The following is a 25,125-nucleotide window of genomic DNA, read 5'->3' as shown; positions in this document are numbered from 1 at the left end:
TGGCCAAGAAGTCCCACTGTCTGCCGTACGTAGCGGCAGGGAACTGGCAAAGCCAGTGGGTGATTCAGTCTGATAGCGAAGTCCTGGTCAGAGTCTGAAGGTCTGAGAACCAGGAGACCTGGTGTCTGAGAGCAAGAGAAGATAGACGACCCAACTCAAGACACACCAGCAAATTTTTCCTTCTTCCTCCTTTTTGTTCTATACAGGCTCCCTGCAGACTCTGGGTGATGCCCACCTTCACTAGTAAGGGTGGGTCTTCCGGTCTCCCTATTCAAATGCTAATCTTTTCCAGAAACACGCTCACAGACACACCCAGAAATAATGTTTTACCAGCTATCTGGGCATCTCTTAGCCCAGTCACATTGGCACATACAGTTACCATCATACTTTCTTCTTCTTTTGTTTTTATCTTTAGAAATCTTGCTGGTTGAAATTTGTTTCCTTAGGAGAGTGTTCTTGTGATGTGTGCTCTTCACCTGCTTTCCCTGTGTCCTTTTTATGCTTACTGGCCTGGAGAGAGAGAGAAGCACCTACAAACAGGTTAGTTTTTATTTCAGGGACTTGGCTGAAAGCCACCCTCCCTCTTGGAGGCTGAAAAGAAATAAGATGTATTTCCAAGGAAAGGGATTAGGGGATACAGGGAGACTTCCTCCACCTCCCACTCCCATCCCCATCCCCCAGGCCTGGAATGTCATTCTAGGAGGTGGAATCAGGTTCTCCTCAGACATTCTCCTCTTTACCCGTGGTCTGTCTGACTCCTGGATCTTCAGTCTTCTAACTGAAGACACGGGACAGTCCCTAGCTCACCAGGGCCCTGGGTGAATGGCAAGAAGGCATCACTTTGGATGAGAGCAGCAACATTGATCAGCCCTTGGTGAGCAGATGTTTTCTTTGTATGATTTGGGAAAAGGATTTACCTCTGTTCGTGGAACAGAGCTGGAGCTTGATTCCAGTTCCCTCCACTCACCCCCTGCGCCAGGCATCCTTTCACAGGGCGCCGCCTGCACAAGCTTCCCTGAAGCCCTGCAGAGGATGCCCGAGTTGTCTTTGAGATCTAGCACTTGGCAAAGTGGCGCTTTGCCGGGGCCCTAAGGTATGGTCCTCAGCCTCCTTCCCCACCTCAGACAGCTAGAGTTGTTTGGCAAGGTGTTCTGTCATTTTGTTTGAAGCCTGGTCATTTCTCTGTTTCAGTGAGTTTTAAGAGAGTAGCTAAAATAAAATCCCTACTTCCTCTACCATGTTGACTGGAAGTTTAATTTCAGAAACATAACATCATAACTTATTTGAAGTCATCTTTCATTTTACATTTCCTCGCAATGCTCACTCACTCACTCACTCACTCACTCATGCATAATTGGCTTCTGTTAGTCATAACAATCTCCACAGAGAGAGCTGCTTCTGAGATTGCTACAGTGAGAAGGTATTGTTCAAAAACACTGTTCCCTGGACTTCGGTTGCTGCACAGTATTTTCCCAGTTGTCTTCAGTTCTGTACCCTCTGGTTTTTTTGTTTTGTTTTGTGTGTGTGTGTGTGTGTGTGTGTGTGTGTGTGTGTGTGTTGTAATTTTCTCAAGAACGCAGCTGCTGGAAAAGTGTACTAAAGGGGTCAGCACTTAGATCATGGAATAATTCACCCATTTCCAGTAAACAGCACCAAACCATGCATTACTTGTTCAGAATTCCAGTTGACTATGATGAGCATCTTAGCTAAACCCTCGGCCAGTGGCAGGATTGGTGGAATGGTTTCAGTTAGGCTGTGGCTGTTAGTGTGTCCATATGGGGGAGAGGCAGGGGGAAGAAAAAATTATTTTATAAAGAAAGGTCAATTCTGTTGAAGACATTTTTTTTTTCTGCTGGTTTTACTTTTTTGTTTTACTAGATTTTTCACTCTGATGGGAAAAGACCAGTTTACATTTGGCCAGATAACTAAAGAGTTGAATGTAGAAATCTAAATTAATTGGTGCCATATCTTTACTAATTTATTCTTATATCTTCCATATTGCCACCTTGGGCAACTGGTTTTGTATGGAGGCAGCCATGGTGAGGAGCGCTCTTTGAACACCTTTCTTCCCCAGAGGCTGTCTTGGACCTTAGAACAAGTGCCGATGCCTTCCTTTTTTTTTTTTTTTAATGTTTATTTATTTTTGAGAGACAGAGCATGAGCAGGGGAGGGGCAGAGAGAGGGGAGACAGAATCTGAAGTAGGCTCCAGGCTCTGAGCTGTCAGCACAGAGCCCGACGCGGGGCTCGAACCCACGAACCGCGAGATCATGACCTGAGCAGAAGCCGGACGCCTAACCGACTGAGTTACCCAGGTGCCCCTGATGCCTTCTTGTTGCGGACCAGACTCCTCCTGGGCACAGAAGCTTCTCCCACACACTTAGATTTTGTGACCCAGACTCTAGGGTTTGAACAACAAAAGCTGTTTGTAAATAGCTTCAAAAAAAGCACCTCCGTATCCCCAGGGTTATATTGAGCCATTTTTGTTTTGTTTTGTTTCTTTGGTGGAGAGCAACTATTTCCTCAGGAGAAAGCATTTTCTTTTAAAGACTCTTTATTTTAAAAATCATATTCTTTGGGGTCCAAGTTGCATTTTATGAGGAGAAACCATAAAAAAACCCTCATTTATAAGTGGGTAAAGGGAGCCTAGGAGCGATGCATGCTTTAGCAAAACAGCTGTGACAATGCTTTAGCCTAGCCAGTATGGTCCAGGACCCTGGGGGAAAAATAAGCCTCAGTACCAAATGAAGCGCTCTTCAAGGCGAGGAGGTTGAGAGTGGTGTGTACAGAAGGTATGTGATTTAAATGGAACCCGGAAAAGGATCAACCCGCCCGCCCGCCAGGCTGGATGCTACAGAGAGAGCCAGCCCTGCCATGAGCATTGCCTTGCACGTGCTCACGGTCCCGGCACGGACATGTAACTGAAGCTGTTTTCTCAAACTATCGACTTTCCTTACTGTAAAAATACAGGAATCAGCACACAATCCCCTTGGCTGGCTGGGGCTGGATACTCAGGGAGGCTAAGGAGAAGAGAACCCTGCGTCAGGAGCCCCTCAGCCACGCCACACCTCTGGGGACTTTACACAGCTTGAGGAGCTTTGTGTGTTCACACCCTTTAAACAATGCGATCCTAACAGTTCTTGCCACGTTACGTAAGAGCCTCCCCAGTCTTGCTAAGAAGGGTCGAACTTCTCTGTGTCCTCAGAGCATGATGAATAAAATAAAACCTTCTTGATGTTTCAGTCAGGGATAAGTTTAAAAGCACTAATGGCCACACTGAGGTGTTGGCAGAATTTGCTCCAGGGCCCCAGGAGGTTGGGAGAGATCCCAGAGACCATCCTTTTGAATAGTGTGTCTGATTTCTTGGTGGTGTTTCCTGCTTTGCTCTCTGGGGCACTTGAGCCCTACCAAGGTCTGGCCTGTGGCTCCCAGCCTGTCAAAGCTTCTTTTCTCCATATCTCTTTGCTGTTCCCAGTCTCCTGGCAGCTTGAAAAACTTTCAAACAAGCTTGTTAGGGTTATTAAACTGGAGTCCAATGCACTAACAATGGCCCGAGGGGACTCACCACAATCTTTGCTGTGGGCTGCAAAGGACCACTCTTGCCTTATAGATGCCCTTTCTGCTGACTTCCTGATCTCGGGCTATGCTTCGTGTAGATGAGGGCTTTGTGTAATTTAATTTCAGATAGATTAGGAATCATCATAATTTGAAGGAATGAGATGAATCTGGTAAAGGCAATGTTGTGTTTGGAGTTTGTGTTCTACTCTGACCGCTAAGAGGGCCTCCCTATCCTGCTTTAATGCCGAGTGGCTGAGCATTAGGACAGGTTTTGCTACGTCTGGACGCTTGGGGGACTGTCACGCAGCCACCTTGGGTAGCTTTGGGTGAATTTGGCAGAAGAAAATGTGATTTCCTGATTTGGTTCTGTTGCTACCTCGAAAAATTAATCATTCACTTTGGAGGTATTTCCTTAACCATAAATTGAAAGGTTTACAACAGAAAGTAAGATTCTTCTAGCTTAACATTTTAAGTTGTGTGTGTGTGTATGTGTGTGTGTTTGTGTGGGAGTGGGTGTCTTTAAACTCCTTTAAGATACAGGACTCATGGCAGATAGCCAAAGAGCAAATACCAGATATAGTGCCATCCTGAGATCAGATATCAGGACCAGGTGACAGAGCAAATTACCTGGGCCTCTCTCATCAACACTAACTTGATGGAACAAGGCAGACAAGATTAGAGATGGGGGCCAACCTTTTAACCAGCATCCGTTAGTCAATAGAGCATGAGGTGGTGTCTCTGCTGGGGTCCAGGACTCATCAAAATTGAATAATAACAGTTATGACACAGTCCTGGCCCGTTGGGCCCTGGTGGGCATTTGTTGTGCTGTCTGAATTTTATAATCCTCTCGATTTATAAAGGTTAAATCTCATTCTCTGTGTTTCATGATGAGCTATGTTTGTTATTTTCTCTGCCCCTTTAGATCTTGCCATCTGCACGCTGTTTTGCAAAGATACATCTCCTTCCGAAAATCTTCGGCAACTTTTGTTCTTAAGCAAACTGCAAACTTCATAAATTTTAAACGGAAGGAGGGGGATAGGAAGGCACGTTTTACTTTCAACATGTTGTCAGAAATGAGTGAGGTACAGTCTGGAGACAAAAATCTTGGCTCTGAAATGATGACTTGAGACCCGTGATCCTGATCTGTCACAGTGATGAGAACAGACAGATTGGTTCTTCCCGAGGGTCCCGGGGGCCTCCTGAGAGTGGGGGCTGGTTTGGAGCGAGAGCTAAGGCTTCCCTGTCTCCCTTTCTGACTGTGTTCATGGCATACTCGCCAGACAGGAATTTGAAGAGCCACTGACACCACTGTATGGGATACGTGGAATTCGTTGTATTTTAACGTTGGATATCATTCACGACCACACGCAGGTTTCGGAAATGGAGTATACACACGTTATCTGAATACTCATGGTACAACATGTGTACTTGTGAAAAGTAATTTCTGTAAGGACTAGAGTCTCCTAGGAGGTCCAAAACACCCTGTGTGGATCTGTCCATCTTAGAGACCACGGGTACACATGTGATCCCTGGTCAGGTGTCCACTCATGCGTGTCCCAGGCACACGGACAGCTTCTGGATCGCCTGCTAAGACCCAATTCATACACTATGTTTTCATGTTGAATTATAAGCTGATTCTACTTAAATCCCACCTCCCTTGATTTCCTATTTCATGTTACAGTAAAGTCACATAACTGCTAAGAGTCACTCTGATCTGGCCTCCGTCACATCTCTCACCTCCTAGTTTCGTCTTCTCCTTCCTGTCACTCTCCTCGGCTGGCTGGCCCGGCCTTCCTTCTCTTCCTGGCACACACTGATCTCCTTTCCTCATGGCCTATGTGCTTTCTGTTCCCCCCTGTCTGGAGTGCACATCTCACTCTTCAAGGTTGGCTGCTTCTTGTCACTTCGGTCTCTGCACCAATGTCATAACTGTGGAGAGGTCTTTCCTAACTACCCTATCAAATGCTACCCCATACCCATTACTTCATCACCTGAATGACTGATTTTTCTCGAGAAAAATCACTCTGAGGACTGACCTCTGTTGATTGACCTGATATCTGCCCATGTCCCACATAGGAGTGTGACCTGCGGGGCACCTGGGGGGCTCAGTTGGTTAAGCGTCTGACTTCAGCTTAGGTCATGATCTCACAGCTCGTGAGTTTAAGCCCCACGTTGGGCTCTGTGCTGACAGCTGAAAGCCTGAAGCCTGCTTCAGATTCTGTGTCTCCCTCTCTCTCTCTGCTCCCCTTTCCCCACGCATGCTCTGTCTTTCTCTTCTTCAAAAATAAATAAACAGGAAAAAAAATTTTTTTTAAAAAGGGAATGTGAGCTCCATGGCAGCAGGGACAATGCTGGTTGATCCAGGCCCTAGGCCATCTCCCGGAAGAGGCATGGAGGAGCGTCTGGACACACACTGCGGACTCGATGACCATACCTGTGCTGGCTGCAGAGTGAGCTTTATGTTTTGAGAGACATAACTGATTCTCAAAGCCTGGTGGCTTTGAGACTCTCTGAACCGGGATGGCTCAGTCGGTGAAGCAGCCGACTTCTGCTCAGGTCATGATCTCGCAGTTCGTGAGTTCGAGCCCAGCGTCAGGCTCTGTGCTGACAGCTCAGAGCCTGGAGACTATTTCAGAGTCTGTGCCTCCTTCTCTCTCTGCCCTTCCCCTGCTCACGCTCTGTCTCTCAAAAATAAAAAAGAAAAAAGAAAAACTAAACTAAAACAAACAATTCTGAACAATTGTCCCTACTGTGTCATAAATCTGCGTGTCCTGGTGGATTCACGTCGCTTTGCTTTGGGAGAGATAAAAAGGTACTTCTATTTTCCTGTAGATGTTCTCACATCCATGGCTTCCACTCGGTCCCTGTGGAGCACTCCCTCTCTGCTTGCCAGGCTCCCAGGCTCCTTTCACGCCAGGTTCAGGGCGCCCCCTGGAGGGCGCCCTTCTCAGCTGCCTTGCCCTCCGCCTCCCTTCGGGCTTCCAGATGGCATCTGTTGTGTCACTTGGCATTGGCTTATACCCTTCCCTAGAAAAGTTACTTTATTCTGTCGGGTGTGCAAGGAGGGGGAGGGGACAGGCGAGAGAACATTGTAACCATATTTTCTGGTATTTGAAAGGAAAGCTTTGTGGTCTTTTTTTTTCTTTTTTCAGAAGTTTTCTTACTCTGATATAAGAGGCCATCTGGGTCTTCTATTAACTGGGTCTGCTGTCGTCTTGAGAAAGGTAGCTTGTTGCTTGAGAGAAACAACAGTCATGTTTGTCTCCTGCCTAAAAGTTAAAACGCCCCGTGAGTTTTTCATTAGTGGCCTCATCCTTTCCAGTAACAAAAACGTGCAATCCCGTGGTCCTTGACAGTGGGACATGACGGAGGGCCCTGACTCCTGTGAACCACAGGGTTGAAGGACTTTGGAGGTCTCCTCTGCCAGCCTCCCTCCCTGTAGAGACCTGAACGAGGCCACTCAGCTGTTGTAACACAATCAGAGGATCACAGGCTTCGTCATTTCTCTTGTCTCCTGTCTCTGGGCAGCAATACAGCTACTCTGCCCTAGTCAAGTACTGAACTTTTACAAGATACACACAGTCTCCTGGGTGTTTCCCAAGGCAAAGCCCATGGTGTGGCGGTGGTGGTGTGAAGTGACAACACAGGAAGTCAGTAGTGGGGCCACACCAAAGCGCGGTGTGGGGGTGCTCAGGTCTCTCTCCCAGACTCAGAGACCAGCCCACATTCCTGCTGTTTCCATGGAGCTGAAATGTTTGTGTGGGTTTAGTAATCTCCAGGAGAAGCTGGTCACGAGGTGACGTCCTCCTTCTCCAGTGCCAGGAGGATGAACCTGGTGACTTTATACAGCAGGCGTTTCCCCCCACATCCTCAACCTGCATTTCCGAGCCTTAAGGTTTCCTAACTCAACCAGACTCAAAGTGAGGTGTTGTATCTAGTTAAATGATAAAACAAGGGTATGTGTTTCACCGTGTTCACAGTTCACACTTATGGGATGTTGAACGACAAGAGGGAGAAAATGAAAGAGCAGAGGCCGGTGAAATCTTATAAATCATTTTTATTTCTCACCACCCCTTTTTCTGCTACCAAAGTGTCTTTCATTCTGCCATTTTCTCCTCCCTGAGACCTCACAGCTCAAGGAGGGAACAGTCAAGGAAAAGAATCAGTGGACATGATCAAGGGAAAACTTCCACTGGGAGACAGGGAGATAGATGGGTGCACACCTCCTGTGTTTGTCCCCACTGGGCTTTCACTGCTCCTGTCTGGTGGGAATACAGTGATGTGGGCCAGCAGCACACACCCAGTCTGAGCGAGCCCCTCACCTGGGATTGATGGTCTATGCACACGTGTGTGGGTGTGTGTGTGTGTGTGCTCAAAGTGGAGAATAGGAAAAAGACTTAAAATTCAACCTGTAAAGAGGATGCTCTAACTTAAGAGAGTCCCCACCAAGGGGACTAGTAGGAAACTAGAGACAAATGCATGCTTTTTTCAAAAGGTGTTGCCAAGAAACATGGAAGATACTTGTGCTTTTCATTCAAACTTAGAGTTCAGTCACATTGAACATGCTCATCAAGACTGCTAAATAAAGATTTCAGCCAGACTAGAATTATCTAGAGTTCCGCAGGAAATCTGCCATGTGCTGAATGCCACTCGTTCTGCTGGTGTCACCGCGTCCTGAGTGTTCCTCTGAACTTGTTATAACCTCTCCACCCCCCACCCTCAGTCAATCATTTGATTTGACTGCTCTCTCATGTGTCTCCTTCAAACAAAAAAGAGGGAGGTATCACTAGTGCCCTCTGATGGAGTGTCACCGAATCATGGCTGTGACATCTAAATAGCAGCACTTATGACAGAGCCAGAGTTGTTCTTGCCTTGGTGAATGACAGTGTAGGAGGGGCACGGGAAGGACTTTCTCTCAACCTCCAGCTATTTTGTACTTTAAAGCATTTTCAGTTAGGTTACCCAGAATTATTAACATTTTATAGTGCACTAGAAAAGTGATTTCCAGGTCACTTTCTAAAGCCTGAATTTTAACACCAGCTCACCCATTGACTTGGTAGTGTAGAACCCTCTCAGTTTGCCAATGGAAGAAGAGAGGTAAATGAAATCGGCCTTCAATGTGCTTTCAATAGGACATGATTTTTAGAGTCATTGTGAACAATTTAGAAATGAACATAATTGCTTTTTCTGTCCCTTGGCTGGTTCATAAGAGAACTGGGTTTTTGGAGCTAAAGACTTTTAGAAGAATCATGAGCTCTATGGCTCTGGGTACCTCCCAGTTCAGGTATGGGATGGGATGATGGCTAAGCTCAGCCTGAACAAATATGGTGGGAGTGGGGGGGGCGGAATTCGAGGTGGTTAGGGGGACGGCCTCTGACACGGGGCAGGTAAAGCCCTAGTTCCACCTGCACCACTTGTATGTGTGACTTTGGTCAACTAATTTAACACCACTCTGGATCAGAAAGATAAGTAACTCCATGATATGTATTATGTTCACCATATTTAAAACAAACTGGGTCCATTTTTGAGTTCTTGGATTACGCTTAACTATTTTCAAAAAGCTTAGGGGAAGTTCTTATTGAAAATGCCCTAGTAATTTCTAGAATCACAGAAATTTCTTTCCAAAGCACATCCAAAGAACCAATTCTACAAACTGTTAGATATGAGATAAATAAGGCATGCAGATCTAATATGTAACATTGTGACTGTAATTGATAACACTATATTATGTAATTGAAATTTGCAGAGAACTAAAGTGTTTTCACCAAAATAAATAAATAAATAAATTAATGAATTAATAAGTGAGGTGATGGCTGTGTTCATCAATTCATTGGAGGAGACCATTTCACAATATATATGTGTATCAAATCATCATGCAGTGCATTCTAAGTATCTTACAATTTCATTTGTTAATTATATCTCAGTAGGGCTGGGGGGGATAAAAGAATAAATGGTTCTACCTCATTTCAAATGAAAAAAGACCTTTTTTGGCCAAGAGGAGAAAATTTCTTTTCCTATCCTCCCTCCCTGTCAATTAACCCCAAATCAAAAGTATTTAAATTCCCCAATTTTCTAAACTGTGGTCTCCTAGCACTTACTCACCCATGACTGAGCTTCTTTCTCCTCAATTCCTTTAAAAAAAAAAAGGAAATTAGGTGGGGAGCAAAACACCTGCCCGTTAGCTCTCTGTGAGTGCAAGGTGAATAGAGAGATAAACATTTCAATGAGACTTTCTGCCCCACCGGGCAGAGGTGGGTATGTCTCAGCAGCAGCACTGTGTCAGAAGGAGGTCCGAGCTTAGAAAAGCCAGAGGCAAGGCGCCTGGGTGTCTCGGTCAGTCAGTCAAGTGTCTGGCTTCGGATCAGGTCATGATCTCATGGTTCGTGGGTTTGAGTCCCGCATCAGGTTCTGTGCTGACGGCTCAGAGCCTGGAGCCTGTTTCAGATTCTTTGTCTCCCTCTTTCTCTCTGCCCCTCCCCTGCTCGTGTTCTGTCTCTCTCTGATTCAAAAATAAATAAACTATAAAAAAAGAAATTAAAAAAAAAGAAAAGCCAGAGGCTGGTCCTTAAAAGTTTTGTCCGACCCTGGGATCACAGGGGTGGCCTCTGGGGCCCGGGCTCCATGGCCGCATCACCACACAGGCTCCCTGACACAGGCCTGACCCAGGGACCTTGGCCTCTGCTGTCATGGCCCTTTCTCCAAGTCCTCCTCCTCCCTCTTCCTCTGCTCACCTGGGCTGTCTTGCATTTCCATGGCACGTCTCCTTCTGCCCGCTGGGGACCATTCTCTCCACCCTTAATGGTTTGGCAACAAGAACAACCCCAGGCCTGGTGGTGGGGTAAACTCAGGACAGGCTTTGCACCATTTCTGAGTTTTCTAGGTCTTGTCAATGGAAGCCAGACTCTTAATGCTATTTTAATGCAGTTGTTTTGTGTGTGAATAATATGCTCTTTTTGCCAAACCTCAAGGCCTGGAACTAAGATCTCATAAAAATGCCTAGAGTCCAAAGCTAATAGCTGTGATTCAGCTGTTATGGGGGAAGGCCTGAAAAGCTGCTGATCACTATTATTCTTACCTGGGTAGCAGGTGGCATGCAGCTACCGAGGGGTGGCTGAGAATCCAGATGCTGGAGGACTGGGAACAGAGGTGCCCCATCAGGCCACTCCAGTTGCCCCACCATGTGGAGGTCTCTGGTGGAGAGTTTTGAAGTTCATTCCCTCTACAGCCTCTGGCCGCAGCTTCCCAGTTGGGATCCTTACCTCAGTGAAGGGCCTCACTTCCTGCCTCTCACCTCCAACACCTGCCGTTTTCACCATCTACACCTGATCTTTGCCAACATTCATTCAACGAGAACTTTTTATTAAATCAAAGTACAGCTGGCAACATTACATGTAAGGCACAATATAGTGATTAGACAGTATTATTCATTATGCAGTTCTCCCCACACATTTTTACAATATTGACTATCTTCTGTATACTCTACTTTTCATCCCCATGACCAAGTTATTTTTATAACTGGGAGTTTGTACCTCCTCATCCCCTTCACCTATTTTGCCCAACTACCCTCTGGCAACCACTACTTTGTCCTCTGTATTAGTGGGTCTGTTTTGTTTTTTTTTTTTTTAATTCTGTTTTCAGATTCTTCATATAAGTGAAATCATATAGTAATTTTTTAATGTCTGATTTATTTCACTTAGCATAATACCTTCTAGGTCCATCTATGTTGTTGTGCACGGGAGGATTTTATTTGTTTTTATGGCTGAGTAATATATTCCATTAAATACATCTACCACATCTTCTTTATCCATTCATTTATTGATGGACCCTTAGGTTGCTTCCATATCCTGGCTATTGCAAATGATGCTGCAATAAATATAAGGGTGCATATAACTTCTTGGGGTGCACATAGTTCATTTAACACAAATTTAATGAGGGACTATTATGTGCCTGGCACTTTGCTGAGTGTGATGATAATATGGCAGCCTGCTTGTAAGAGAGATTGGAGAGTCATGATTAAGAGTATGGACCCTGAAGCCAGGGGTTACATGAGGGCTCTCCCACCTCTTAGCTGTTAGCCTGGGGACCTTGGACAAGACCTTCCTGCCTCCCTATGTACAACAGGAATAATGATGGCACTTGCTTCAGTTATTTTCATTTATTTATTTTTAATAGTTTATTGTCAAATTGGTTTCCATTTAACATCCAGTGCTCTTCTCCAAAAGTGCCCTCCACCCCCTTCCCCCGCTCCCTCCCCCTTCAGCCCTTGGGTTCGTTTTCAGTATTCAATTGTCTCTCATGATTTGTGTTCCTCTCTCTCCCCAACTCTCTTTCCCCCTTCCCCTCCCCACGGTCCTCTGTTAGATTTCTCCTGTTAGACCTATGAATGCAAACATATGGTATCTGTCCTAATTTATTTTTTTAAATTTACGTCCAAGTTAGTTAGCATATAGTGCGACATGATTTCAGGAATAGGTTCCTTAATGCCTGTTACCCATTTAGCCCATCCCCCTTCCCACTACCCCTCCAGTAACCCTCTGTTTGTTCTCCATGTTTAAGAGTCTCTTATGTTTCATCTCCCTCCATGTTTTTATATTCTTTTTGCTTCCCTTCCCTTATGTTCATCTGTTTTGTATCTTAAGTTCCTCATATGAGTGAAGTCATATGATATTTGTCTTTCTCTGACTGACTACTTTCACTTAGCATAATATACTCCAGTTCCATCCACGTTGTTGCAAATGGCAAGATTTCATTCTTTTTGATTGCTGAGTAATACTCCATTGTCTCTCTATATACCACATCTTCTTTATCCATTCATCCATTGATGGACAGCTTCATAGTTATTTTTTGATACATAAATGGGTTAATATAACTAATTCAGTGCCTAGCACATGGTAAATACCATGTAGGTGTGTAAGTTGTTTGAGAAAATGGGCATTTAACATTCACACAAGCACGTGAAATGACCTCGGGGAAGGCAGTGGTCTGTGAGCTCTGCAAAGCTGGGCTGGGATGTGAAGAGTGAGAGAGCATCGTGTCCCATGGGCTCCATCTCCTGCCACTCTCCTGGCTTAAGCCGTGGTCACCTGTCATCTGGACCACAGAAATGTCCTGTAAGTGGTCTTCGTCCCTGTACCCATCCTCTTTGGACTGTAGCCACTGGGAATTTTCTAAGTCTTCAAGTGTGATTGTGTCCTTTCCTACATGGCATTCTCCAGTGACTCCGAAGTACCCTCAGGTTTCTGTCCAAACTCCTCTGCTGGCTTGCAAGCCCTGCATCATTTTCCTTCCAGCATCGTCTTGGCCTCTGCTCACTTCCCTCCTTAACACCTAGCATGTACCCTCACATGCCATCCTCTAACCCTGAGGAAATTCTTTTAGTTCTCCCTGTTGGCCACAGTCTTTCTCCGTTCTGGGCCTTTCCTCTTTGTGTGCTCGCCACCTGGAGTATCCGCCACTCCGCCTCACCTGTTCCTGGCTGGCTCCCACTGTCCAGACTTCCACTTCTGCCTCGCTTCCGTGAGGCAGCTTCCCTAGGTCCCGTGGCTGGGCTTGTTGCTTCTCTTGTGTTCTCCCACGGTTCCTCCTGGGGCCCTACCGCAGCACTGTTTATTTCACTGATTATGTAGTTTTACCCTTTACTCTTTGTGCCCTTGACCAAGTTCTGGGAGCGTAGAAACTGCCTTTTATGTTCAAGAGTGTGTCCCCAGAATTCAACACAATGTGTGGCACATGGTAAGCTCCCAATACATATTATGGGTTGAATCGTGTCTCCCCATAAATTCATATGTTGAAGACTTAATCAGCAATACCTCAGAATCTGACCTTATTTGGACATAAGGCTGTTGTGGATGTAATGAGTCAAGTTTAAGGTGAAGTCATAGTGGAGCAGGGTAAGTCCCTACTCCAATATGGCAGATATCATTATAAGACGAAGCCATGTGAAGAGAAAGACATACACAGAGGGGAGATAGTGTACAGATACACAGGGAGAAGACAGCTGTCTACAAGTCAAGGACAGAGGCCTAGAACAGACTCTTTGCTCTCCGGCCAAGTGGGAAACAGCCCCACCAACACCTTAACCTCAGACTTCTAACCTCCATAGCTGTGAGATGATTATTTCTTTTGTTTAAACCATCTAGCGTGTGGTTTTTTGTTATGGCAGCTCTAGAGAATGAATATAACATGTTTTTTTCATTTCACAGACTGGGTTTCCAGCTCTTTAAAATGTGCTCCTATAAGTAAAGTCTTTGCATGTACACAAATACACCCGAAACAGCTCCATATTCCACAAATAGATGGATCCATGAGAATGGCAGGCCCAGGTGGCTGTGAGTCATCACAGCCAGCAGCCGATTTTAGCTTCGAATGACCCCCTCTCCCTGGGTATTCCAAGAACTTCACCCAAGTGGGCAGGGGAGGCACCCCTCTCGGCAAGCCCCCCACAGCAGGGGGATGTGAGATGATGGGCAAGCAGGTGTTTGTTTTTTCTCTCCCTGCCAGGAGAAGCAGCTGAGAAGGGACCAGGGGGTGGGGGGTGGGGGTGGCAGTGGGGAGCGGGGCAGAGCAAAGCCCAGGGAAGAGAAGTGAGAGCAGGAATGTGGAGCCAGAGCCGAGTCCATTTTGGACTCCAGAACCACACCACAGGATGTCAGTGCAGCCTGTACAGAAGCCAAGAAGTCAGGGAGGAATTTCCCCCCTTCTCAAAAAAAAAAAAAAAAAATAAGTTCTCCATTTGATTGCAGCCTCTAATAAGCAATTCTTCCAAATTTCTTCTGACTTAAGAAGTTCAGAGTACGTTGAGCTAAAGAAACACTAGGATCATAATTACGGTTATTATAGGGAGTTGTTGTATGCCCATCACCACAGCATCTGGCTGTAATCACATGCTTAATGGAATGCAAGACGATCCACTGCTCATAATGGGTACTTTCCAAGCCAGGCAGCCACCAAGTGCCCACCCTCCCACTCGGAGGCCCAACAGAACAGATGTTTGTGGAAAGAGAAGATGCTTGTGCCTGTCTGGAGGGCCAGTGACCTCAGGACAGTGCTCAGGGAGAGTCGGTTCCATAACCAGGTCTTGGTACCTGTATGGTTCTGACTAGCCAGCAAAGGCAAGAAGATCTCCCCCAACTCTGCATAGGAGGGAAGAGGCTGGGAGGGGGCATCCCACCCCATGCTCACCTCTGATCACACCGAGCCTCACAGATAGTGAAGAGGTGTGACTACGGGCTGTGGACCCATACTTGCTCCTGATAACCGCAAGCTTCCGGCCCCATTCTTTAGCAACTGGGATGCTGCACACTGAGAAGGCCAGTGGATATCCCTCTCATCAGACAATGCTTCTGAAGCACAATTGTCTTATCTTGTGCTGCCATGACAAAACACTCAAGGTTGGGTGGTGTAAATAACATTTATTTCTCACAGTTCTGGAAGTTGGAAAGTCCAAGATCAAGGTGCTGACAAATTTATTTTCTTGATGAGGGCCCTCTTCCTGGCTTATCAATGGCCACTTTTGCCTTTGCAGTGTATCCTTACCTGGTAGCAAGAGGAGCCTCTGGTGTCTCTTCCTCCACGGGCACTAATCCCAACACGGGGGTTCTACCCTCATGACCTCATCTAAACCTAATCACTTCTCAAAGGTTCTGCCTCCTGATACTCTCCTATTGGGGGTCAGGGCTTTGACATAGGAATTTGGTCATGGTGGTGGTGTGGGGGAACAATAAAAATAAACAATAAAAATTATAAAAAAATAAACTCGTTGTGTGTGTGTGTGTGTGTGTGTGTGTGTGTGTGTGCATGCACTACCCATTTCCTTTTTCACTACCTCAGTTTTGAGAACTGAGAAGTCACAGATGCCTGAGTATACCTTATCCCCTACACTGATGGACAGGGCCTCTGATGTCTTTCGGCCTCATTCTGCCCCAGCCTACCAGGTGTCCTGTGCTGGTGTACCAGATTTTGACTACAGTAGAGTTTTAGCTCACATCTTCAGTGAATTCCTTTAGGTGCTATTAGAAATCCCAAAGCTACTTGATGGTACCGGGCCATACATTCTACGTATCTTTGTTGACTTTTCCTTCCCCAAACATAAAACCCTATTAGTCATAAGACCTCTTTTATATCATCATGCTCGGTCTTTATGCTTCTTCCCTTTTATTTTAGTGTTCTGCTGCTGTCTTTCTTCTGCAGTTCCAATGCAAATTTCCCTATTTCCCTAACCAATCCCATATCCAAAAATCTTCTGCATGCCCCCATGGGCATCGCAAATTAAACATGGCTAACAACAGACCTTTAATATCCCCTTGCCCACCCTCTACAAACTTATCTCTCTGCCATTGACTAGTTCAGCTGGTTATACCACCACCAATCCAACTGAATTATCCTTTTCCTTCATTCAACATCCTGTCTATCAAGTCATCCAGGATTTACTCTCAAAATATTGTTTGCATTAGAATAGAAGGAATAAGCATTTAGAATAGAGCCCCCTGGTTTTTTCAACTTGAAGATAATCCCCCTCCCAAAACTCAATCATTTTCTTTTGAGGGTGGCTAATTTAATTGATACATAGCCCAATGTCTATCTATAATTTTAATTATTGGTTACACATGCATATTTAAAATAACACATAAAATACCAGATATTAGTTTAGAAATTAATATCCTCACACATAGTTCATGAAAGTTTTATTTAAATTCTTCACATAAATGTTGACCACAAGTATTTATGGTACTGGAGCCACTTGTGGAATTACTATGGATTTCTAGAGCAAATCCTGGTCCATTCTGTGGTGTTGGAGACATGGCATTTTTAGAATCCAGATGTGATTCTGTCTCTGGAAACATTTCCTAAATGTCATAAGAACTCACGTAACAGCTGGTTTTTTCAACTGTGTATTGTAATCCTCACTATGTAATCACTTAGTATATTTGTTTTAAAGTAACCTTTCAATTCCTTTTTTGTAACACCATCTAACACTTGGAATTGTGAGTCATAATCCTAGGAAAAATTACTGCCTCTCTATTAATTGACTTTGCCTTCACATTTTTTTTTTCCAACGGAGTCAGAAGACCTCTCTAAGAACCCAAACTAGCATTGATTCAAGCCATTTCAGGCCAATGTGCCTTCTCCAAACAGAGAGGAGCCATATGCTCAGCTGGCACAGGACAGTTTTAGTTTAACATGGTATCCCTGTGTAATTGTCAATAAAGCCAGTTTAGATAATTAATCATATCATCAAGTTCCAGTGTATTGTACCAATTAACATTGGTGAGAGAACTCCCCTAATAAGTATTTATAAAGATTCAGATATGAGGTCACTCTGTCTTTTTGGAGGGACCTGTGGGGTGCAGAGCACTGTCTCACCTTTGGGCATAAACAACATTTTTCATGAGCTCTCACAGTACCCTCCCAAGGGGTCTCTCTGCTTCTAACATGTCTCCCTCAGTCCAGCTTCTACTGTGTTGTCTCCTTCACTGCTTATGACTCTACAATGATTCCCCACTGACTGCAGGATTCTAACTGAGCTCCTTAAAGGGTGGCTTACAATGCCCTCTTTTACTGGATCCCATTTTGCTTCTTAAAACTTATTCCCTGCCATTCCTTATGTGATAGAGTGCTTTGTAGCCCTCCAGACTATCCACGTCCCAATTCTTGGTATCTTTGAATATTACCTTATACAAAGGGATTTGGCAGATGTGATTCTAGAGATGGGGAAATTATCCTAAAATTACCTGTGTGAGTCAGGTAATTCTAGTGGTCCTTTCAAGAGGGAGGCAAGCAGGACAGCGAGGAAATAGGAAAAGGAAGGGAAGTCAGAGTCAAAGGAAAAGGTGTTACGATGATAGAAGGAGAAATTGGAGTCATTCACTTTGAAGATGAAGGAAGGAGCCACAAGGCAAGGGATGCAGACCCATAGTAGAAGATGAAGACAAATGCTTCCCTCTGAGCCTCTGGAAGGAGCCAGGAGTGTGGATTTTTGACCTCCAGCACTGTAAAGAAAATAGATTTATGTTGGTTTAAGTCACCATGCTTGTGGTAATGTGTAACAGCAGCAGGAATACTACGCCCTACTCAGTACTTTATGTTCCAGAGACCCTTGCTTGTCTGATACTCACTACCAATCGTGCTTTTTCCTGCTTCTGCTATTTTGCTGCCATCTCTGCTGCCTGAAATGCTCCTCCCCACCACCTTCCTTTTTCCCTCCAGCCACTACTAGCTTGGTCAAATCCTATTTGTCCATTTGACTCAGCTTGGACATTCCCACTGACCTCCACACCTACATCCACCTAGGAGGGGTCAGTACCCTTTCTTTGGCTCCCATGATCCCATTCACATTTCTCTAGCATTTCTTTGATCATAGTTTACCAAAATTGTCTGATTGTCATCTTCAACTGTCCAAGAAGGGACTGTGTGGAGAGATGGTGTCTTTTGTTTTTCTGTCTCCATATTCTGTGGGTGCTTGATAACTATTGAATTTTAAAAAAGAATTTTAATAACTTAATTAATAAATATTTCTTGAATAAGAAACACTGGGTTATTCCTTGCCTATTTCCAAATGATTTTTAGGAAGAACTGCTTATGTCCAATATTGGATTATGTATCATCCTAGGAGAAATTGTGATTTGCTATCAACTGGAGAGATCCTAGGAATCAAAATGGAAGAGTTTCAGGGTGAGAGTTTTCTTGGGATCCTGGCTCAGTGATAGATGTTTCCTGTTCCAGAGGAAGTTTTCCCCTCAGACAAACTCACTCACCAGGGTCTAGGGGTCCAGACTCTAAGCTCTATGGGTGCTTTATATCTCTATGTCCCAGAAATGTCTCACCCTACACTTTAGCCTAACTGGGCTGTGTTTCTCCTCAGACAAGTCTTCCTGTCTTGACACCTTTGCTCACTTCTTTTCCTCCTCTTAGAATGCTGCTCACTCTCAATTTCCATGTTTTCAACCTTCCCATCCATGGAAGTTCAGCTTCTAAAACTAGCCCAAATCCTTGTTGGCCATTTCACAGTTTAGATGAGAGGATGTGAGTAAATCAGCCCAACCCATCACTATCATAAAAGCTACTCAAGATCAAGTTCCTCTAAGATGGAGCCAACATCTTTCTCTACAAAGGAGAGCAGGTTTCCAGAGGAAAGCGAGCACAGCTTTAGAAGGGTGGCGAAACCTGCTGTATAGGCCTCTGAGCATTCTCTTGTGTATATTTTGTGGCCCATTATGGTAATTTCTTTTCTTCTTTACCTTCTTTGTAACTGGGTGATTATACTGCCGATCCCTGGGTACTATAATTTGCATTGCAATATGAGGCTCCATTTGATGCTTGCAAATTATGGACCCAGGGCTGAAGCTCTGATGTGGGAGTTGCTGCCACATAAGTCAGAAAAAGTTACATATACATGAGCGCAGCTCTGGGAATAAAGAACCTCTTCTCATAATCACAATTTAATATTTAAAAATAAAAGCTTAGTTACAGAAAAATAATAGGAGCAGCCCCACCATAAAAGGAAAAGAACCAAAATGAAGTGCTCTCATAAAAGTTTCATAAAATACAACCACACGCATATTATACACTTGGGAGAAATACCATAAAATTTCTACACTGGAAGAGGCAATGTTCCCTCAATCTCCTTTCGTGTTCAACAAGGATTTGTTCTGAATTCTGAAGTCCCTACAGGTGAGTGGCATTTCGGAAGAAAGAAGTTACAGTCACTGGGTTGGGAAGATGGGAAAAGAGTGATGAGCTCCATCCAGGGAAATCATAGTGTATTGGTATCAGAGGACAATGATTTTCATATAGATGTGTTCTTCCTCACTTGGGTTTTAGAAGAATGCTTAGTTTCTGTTGATTGATCATGAATTCAGAATAAAGCATGGTAGGTTAAAGAAGGACAGTTCCTCTAGAGGTAAGAAGACTTGAGTTCTAGTCTCATTTCACCACCTAATTGTCTGATAACCCTTGAGGAAGACCTTGGTTTTTTTTCATCTATTTATTACAGACATTGAATGGGGATATCTTCAAGGTCCCTTCTGTGTTTAATATTCTAGGTCTGTCATCCAGTGCTCATAGTATATGAAGACAAGTCTAATCAGGGTCACAGCCATACCCACCCAGTTATCGAGGCAATATTATGCCAGCATTTGATCTACATAAAGGAGTTAGTGAGACACCAAATCTGGGCTGTTTCCCCATCTCTGTGTTGTTGGTTTGAGCAAAATTCATTTTATTCTGCCCCTGAAATCTTCAACTTAATTTCTCTATAAAAGACATGAATATGTGTGTGTGTGTGTGTGTGTGTGTGTGTGTGTGTGTGTGAAAGAGAGAGAAAGAGAGAGAGAGAGAGAGAGAGAGAGAGAGAGAGAAAGAGAGAGAGCAAGCAGGAGATAGACAAAAAGGCAGAGAGAGAGAGAGACAGAAGAAGAGTGAGTATACTCTTAGAAGTAGAATTGAAAGACATATAATTGGCAAAACCAAGGCAAAGAGGTGAAAGTGAGGCGGTCTTGAGCTTGTCTGTTAGCAGAAAAATAGCAACAAAAAAGTACTGATAATAACGTATAACACTCAGGTAATGCTCTGCTCTCTGCACTTTAGCTATCATCTGTGTTTAAATAAGATTTATTTGGAGAAAATATATTTCAGACCCTAGAAAATTCATTAAATAAAATTATTAAAAAATTATGGATGACAAAACTCTTCTAATTTTCAATTAAGGTCTACTTATTTCAAAAAATATCCAATAAAACAAGTTATGATAAAAATTCCAAGGATGCTGCCCTAGGGCACAGAGGTTCTCTTGACTTTTCTTATGAAATTTGACCCATATGAATTTTACATAAAATAAACTGGTAGAAACAATTTACAATGACAGTTAAATCTTATTATTTAGCTATTTGACCAATTTGGGGCAGCATGGTAGAAGATAAAGAGTTTGGACTTTGCAGTTAGGCAATCCTGGCCTCAAATCCTGGCACTGCCGTTTCTTATGTGGCCTTGGATGAGTTCTGCAGTCTGTCTAAACTTCAGTTTCTTAAGGGATGGTTGTGAAAATTAAAAATAATGTACTTAAGTACACAGTGAGTAGCACTCGATGGGAACTAGATAGTTGTAGGTACTGTTACTCCATTCAGTTGACCTGGCCTGTGGAAGAACTCCCAGCTACACATCTACATACAGGATGAGAAAACACCAATATGTCCTGGGTGTCGCCATGAGAGAAAGCTTTCTCCTTATTGAGACAGAGGATCATGGAGGAAGCACTGCTAATATGAATGCATATGAACATTACTCTCTAGCAGTCACCCTGAAGTCATGGTAGACTGGGCTAGGATGAGCTCCCTCACTGCCATTCTAGACTCACCATCATTGTGAATGCTCCCCACCCCCTACAACTTTCTGTGTTCTCATTGGAAAGTCTAAATACCACTTCTGAAGGAGGTTCTTACCCGCAGGAGATGGGAAGCTGGGCTGGAAGTGTCTAGAAGCACTTCAAACAATGTACAGAACTTACAGAGAACCCAGTCTGGGAGAAGTGCTAAGAAATGTACAAACACAAAAGCACTGGTTGCTGAAAAGAGGTCTCTTCATGCCTCTGTTCAGAATACTCCAACAATTTGTCATCATTTTGAAAAACAGCAAAAGAAACAAATAGACAAAGAGAAAGATATGAAAATGCCTCAGTATGGTCTATGCACTCAGACAGGATCTAGTCCCTGCCTATGACCCTCTTCTGTGGTTCTCTCGTCCCTCTTCTGTGGCTACAATGGTTTTTCTTCAAGTCCTTGCATTTCTGTTCCTTCCCCTTGCAAAGCTCTTCTCTGGATCTTTGCCTAGTTCTCTCTTTCACTACATTGAAGCATCTTTTTGAAGAGGTCTTCCTTACCCAGAGGCCACTCTGGGTAAAAGAGCTTCTCCCACTTTTCCACCCTTTCTCTTGTACTCCTTCTCTACCTTTTTTCCCTCCCCTCCTCCTATCACCCTATCCCCTACACTCCCTTATTATTATTCATTGCACTTACCATTACTGGGAATTTATTTATTTATTTTTATTATTTTCTTTTTATTGTCCTTATTGCCCACATTACAAAAAGTTTATTTATTTTTTTTGAGAGAAAGAGAGAGAGAGAGAGAGAGAGAGAGAGAGAGAGAGAGAGAGAATCCCAAGCAGGCAGAGTCTCTGTCAGGGCAGAGCCCAATGTGGGACTTGAACTCACAAACCATGAGATCATAGCCTGAGCAGAAATCAAGAGTCAGATGCTTAACTGACTGAGCCATCCAGGTGCCTCTTGCCCACATATTTTTTAAGTCTCACTAGAGTAAAGGGTTTGTGTCTTGTGCATGGCTGTATCTTGCTTGCTTGCAACATTACCTGATATGTAATAGGCACTCAGTCAATATTTGTTAGATGGATTAATAAATAAACAGAGGAGCAAGTGTTGGGGAAGGTCATCAAAAAGATATGACTGCTGCTTGACCCATAAGCTGGACCCAGGTGATCCAAGGCTCCTCATTCCCTCCTCTGTCCTTGGAATGTGGGTTCTGCCTGCCTTTCCTGATCCCAGAGGCTGCTCTAAGGACATGAGATAATGATGTGGTATTGAGCACAGCTGCGCAAGATACTTGTCTGAACCCAGTTAAGGGCTTTCTCTGTCTATGCAGGCTATAAACATTTGGAAGGTGGGTACGGGGATCTATTTGTCTTGCTGTCACCCAAGACAAGTTTCACCTATAAGTTCCCTTCGCTTAGTAAAACTACTGCCTACCAACTAGGAGTGACCTGCCTCTTTCTTTGGTCTCCCTGCCTTCTGAGAGTGGGCTTCAATTTCAGGTTATACCAAGAACAAGAGAAGCAAGAGGCTAGATTTTCTCTCCTACTAGGTCATAACGTCCCAAATCTAGGGTGCTGGAATATTTTCCAAGTGCAGTTAGGTTTGGAGTTTTAATGAATTCCTATATTCAATTTGCAGATTTACATTGTTTTAAGCCACCATGTTTGCGGTAATGTGTTACAGCAGCCATAACAAATACTCCTCCCTACTCAGTACTTTATGCCCCAGTGACCCCTGTCTGACACTCACTACTTGTCATGCCCTTTCCTGCTTCTGCTATTTTGCCGCCATCCCTGATGCCTCGAATGCCCCTCCCTTCCTTTCTTCCTCCAGTCACCTTGGACATTTCCATGAACCTCCACACCTCCATCCATACAGGAGGGTTAAGTATCTTTTCCCAGTCCACTGCAGCTAGTAAATGACAAAGCCAAAATTTAAGCATAGATGCATCTATTAAAGTTATTACTCCTGTCATATGAATTATATGATAAATCATTCTCACATTATTGTCTTTCTTTCTTTTCTTTAAGTTTATTTATTTAGCTTGAGAGACTCAACACTGTCGGCACAGAGCCCGACATGGGGCTCAATCTCACAAGCTGTGAGGTCATGACTTGAGCCAAAATCAAGAGTCAAATGCTTAACCGACTGAGCCACCCGGGCACCTCATCATGCTATTTTATTTTCAAGAATGGTTTTAATTAAAATATAACCTTTTCCCTTTCCATATAAAAGGCTGGCTTTTGGGAGAAGAGATGACAATAAATGACAATAGATGACAAATGACAAATGTCATTTTTTAGAACTAAGAAAGAGGTCTTATTTGTTATAAAATGTAAACACAGGATATTTATTTTGTAACAGTTTTATAAAACTGTATGAGGATGTTAGGAGACAGAGAATGCCTGTAGGTGAGGAATTGTAAGTGTGAGAGACCTAATTCCTCATTGCCATGGTAGGAAGTCAATAGAGAAAAGTGGGAATATCAAGAAAAAATGGTTAGGGGCACTCTTTCAAAATAAACAAATAAACTTAACAAAAAGAAGAAAAAAGGTTAAAGTCTGTGTTAGAAACATGGAGGTAAGTATCAAAAGATACAGGGAAAAGAGCTGAAAGTGGTCATTCGTGTAGCAGGACTTGAGGATGGAGAGGGTTGGAGCCTGACAGTACACTTGACTTTCAAAAATTAATTTGAGGGGCGCCTGGGTGGATCAGTTGGTTAAGCGTCCGGCTTCGTCTCAGGTCATGATCTCACAGTTCATGGGTTTGAGCCCCTCATCAGGCTCTGTGCTGACAGCTAGCTCAGAGCCTGGAGCCTGCTTCGGATTCTGTGTCTCCCTCTCTCTCTGACCCTCCCCTGCTCATGCTCTCTCTCTCTCTCTCTCAAAAATAAATTAAAAACATTAAAAATATTAAAAAAAATTAATTTGAGTGCTGTCCTGATGCAAACTAAAATAAAACAAATGCATGCACATTGGACAAACTTAGAAATTTAGAAAATTAAAATTAGTATAGGAAGACTGAAGATTATATTGAAAATTTCACCATCCAAATATAGCCATGATTAACCCAATAAATATTTTTGTTAAAAACTTGGGGCATCTGGGTGGCTCATTCGGTTAAGCATCCAACTCTTGATTTCAGCTCAGGTCATGTTCTTGTGGTGCTAAAATGGAGCCCAGAGTCAGGCCCAGCCCAGATGGGCTGAGTTGGGCTCTGGGCTGGGCATAGAGCCTGCTTAATATTCTCTTTCTCCTTTTCCTACTGCCCTTCTGGGCATGCTTTCTCTCTCTCTCTCTCTCTCTCTCCCTTTCTCAAAAATATAAACAAACAAATATGGAAAAAAACCCATAAAACAAAAAGCAAAATAAAATATATTTATGTATTTTCACATACCTATTAAAAAGATTCTTTTTAAAAGATACTTAATATAATAGGTATTATTTTATGTGATTAAAACCTTTTCCTTTTTTTGCTTAATATTCAGTTGTATGGATATTATATAATTAGCCATTTTCCTATTATTGGGCATTTAACTTTTAAAATGTAATACTTCAAAAAATGTATTAACTTCATTTAGTCGCTATAATAATATAAGTTACTTGTTATTATAATCCTCTTTTTAATAAAAGCAACCTTGAAAAGATTACATAATGTGCTGTTATGGGCTGAGTATGTGCCCTCCCTTCTTATGTTGAAGTACTTAACTTCCAGGGTCTCACAATGTGACTGTATTTAGAGACACAGCCTTTAAAAAGGTAAGTAAGTTAAAGTGAGGTCATTAGGTGGATCAGTATGACTGATGTCTTTATAAGAAGAAATCGGGTGTGTGCTCCCACTCCCCAAACCGAAGTTGAAGTGAGCGCCCCTGACGTCACCGCTGCTGCGGCTGCTGACTCCCCACTGAGATGGTGAGATGGTGCAGGGATGGACGCTGTCCTTTCCCTTGCATCACCTGGGCTCAGGATTCGGGTTACCCAGCAGTTATCTATGGAGTGAGTTTCTCTTTCCAAGCGTGGTTAAGGGTTCTTTACCTCTTCCCCAGAAACAGTACTATGAGTGTGTTCATTCTCTCTGTCTCTTCCCTTTGTCTCTTGGGCTCCACGCACTTGCTTCATGTTGGGCTTGGGCTCCCACCTCCCCTGCCCGTCTCGGGCTGGCCCGTTTTCCAATCTCCCCAGTTCGCACTCACTCACTCAGGTATCCTTGAGGTTCTCTTCCTTCTGGAGTCCGTATTTTCTCCTTCCACTC

Source organism: Suricata suricatta, chromosome 7 (genome assembly GCF_006229205.1).
Source record: "Suricata suricatta isolate VVHF042 chromosome 7, meerkat_22Aug2017_6uvM2_HiC, whole genome shotgun sequence".
Lineage (NCBI taxonomy): Eukaryota > Metazoa > Chordata > Mammalia > Carnivora > Herpestidae > Suricata > Suricata suricatta.
This window is presented reverse-complemented; position numbering follows the sequence as displayed.